Source organism: Populus trichocarpa, chromosome 8 (genome assembly GCF_000002775.5).
Source record: "Populus trichocarpa isolate Nisqually-1 chromosome 8, P.trichocarpa_v4.1, whole genome shotgun sequence".
NCBI lineage: Eukaryota > Viridiplantae > Streptophyta > Magnoliopsida > Malpighiales > Salicaceae > Populus > Populus trichocarpa.
Genome location: NC_037292.2, coordinates 18,963,265 through 18,965,764, shown reverse-complemented (window position 1 = coordinate 18,965,764; position 2,500 = coordinate 18,963,265).

Sequence of the window (2,500 nt, the reverse complement as noted above, 5' to 3'; positions counted from 1 at the left end):
TTTTTTTCATGCACTTATGAATCAGAAAAACAGAAGGAATTAATTCCTGCTATTCACTATAGTGATGGCACCCTGACTACATCAGAGGCTGAAATGGGTGAAGAATTCGTTCGGTTCTACCAGCAGCTCCTGGGCTCCTGCAAGGCAACTCTTCCCTTAGACATTGATGTTATTCAAAGTGGGCCTTGCCTTCATGAAAGCTCTCATGAGTCTCTCTTAGCTCCTGTATCTAATGATGACATTAAAAATGCTCTGTTTGATATTGGAAATGATAAAGCTCCAGGGCCGGATGGTTACTCCTCATTTTTCTTCAAAAAATCTTGGGGTGTCATTGGAGGGGAGTTTTGTGCGGCAGTTCAGAATTTCTTCACTTCTGGGGAACTTTTGAGGCAAGTTAACCACTCTATTATTGCTCTAATCCCCAAGGCAGCAAATGTAAATACAGCAGCTGACTTTCGGCCCATTTCTTGCTGCAATGTGGTCTACAAAGTGATATATAAAATCCTTTCGGGGAGATTAGCTTCTGCTCTAAATGCCATTATTAGCCCAATGCAAAATGCCTTTATAGGTGGGAGAATGATGTCAGACAACATTAATTTAGTTCAGGAGCTTCTTCGTCATTATGGCAGGAAAAGAGCTTCTCCTAGATGTCTCATGAAGGTTGATTTTAAGAAAGCCTTTGATTCAGTTCAGTGGCATTTTCTGCGTCAGCTGCTGCATATGTTTGGCTTCCCAGACCGATTTGTGCACTTAATTATGAAATGTGTTGAAACTACATCTTTCTCTGTTGCAGTTAATGGCACTCTTTATGGCTTTTTTCCTGGGAAGAGTGGAGTTCGGCAAGGTGATCCATTATCACCATATTTGTTCATCTTATGCATGGAATATTTTTCCCGAATGCTTAAGCTAGCATCAAGGAATGGTGATTTTCATTTCCACCCGAAATGTAATGTCCATGATATATGCCACCTTGCTTTTGCTGATGATGTGCTTTTGCTGTCTCGTGGGGATAGACACTCTGTTTCCACTATCTTTAAACAACTAATACTCTTTGGGCAGACCTCAGGGTTGACTATAAATGCAGAGAAATCATCAATCTACTTTGGGGGTGTTAGTGATAATATGAAGCGGTTAATCCTCCATGATACTGGCTTCAGAGAAGGTGGTTTTCCCTTCAAATATCTCGGTGTTCCTCTCAGTCCCCACAGACTTCTAGCAAGCCAATTCTCTCCTCTGTTGCAGAAACTGGAATTGGCAGTGCAAAGTTGGATGGGAAAACATCTTTCTTATGCTGGGAGATTGGAGCTAGTGCGGACAGTACTCTATGGAATGGTCCAGTTTTGGCTTAGCATCTTTTCTATGCCAAGCAGTGTAATTAATCAAATTATTTGCATCTGCAGAAACTTCTTGTGGTCAGGCAACCATACAAACAGCAACTCTGCTTTGGTGGCCTGGAAGCAGCTCTGTCTCCCCAAAAAGGAAGGGGGCCTAGGCTTATTTGATTTAAAAGCTCGAAACAAGAGCTTCCTAGCAAAACAACTCTGGAACATCCATCTCAAAACTGACTCCATATGGATCCAATGGGTTCATCACTTTTACCTGCAACAGAATACCTTATGGGCTGTGACTGCTCATCACTCTTCCTCCCCCCTCTGGAAATCTATCATTCTGCTAAAAGATCAGTTACTTGAAGATTGCGGGAGCCAAGAGGAAGCAGTAGCATTACTTCGGCAATGGAACAGAGGGGATGACAACTTCTCGGTGCAAGCATATAATTATTTTAGACTCTCTGGTCCTCAAGTTAACTGGGCACGTGTGGTATGGGAGAAATGGTTTATGCCAAGACACAATTTTATTTTGTGGTTAGCAGTGTTGGGAAAATTAAGAACAAAAGACCGGCTGAGGTTTTTTCAAATAGATACCTTGTGTGTACTGTGTGGGCAGACAGAGGAATCTCATAGCCACTTATTCTTCACTTGCTCTTGGTCAGCTTGCCTCTGGTTGCAAATCAAGTTGTGGCTGCGTATCAATAGGAGGATGATGACCTTGACCAGTGCCATCAGGGGACTTAACTCCGGGGGAAATAACTTAGAAGCTCGAATGAGAAGAGTCTCTTTGGGTCTCACAGTTTATCTCATCTGGGAAGAAAGAAACAAGAGAATTTTTGATGGCAAGAATACTTCGGTGGGCAATATTTTTAGAAAATTTCAGATTCTGTTCTATACTATTTTTCATTTCTATGAGAAAGATCATCACATTCTCAATGTTGGTTGAGGTGCATGTTGCGGTCTTCTGAAGATAAGCTGTTCAGGGCATTTTTCTTTGTTTCGCTGCTGGTTGGTTTGCTGCATGTTTATGACGAAGATGAACAGTGTTTCTGCTTTGATGCATTTTATGTGGTCTGGCTATGTCGTTGCTGCATGGGTGATGCATGGGCTGGTTCAAGCGGGTTCTTCTGTGGCAGTCCTATGGGATGCAAGTTTGAAGACAGCTGTGCTTC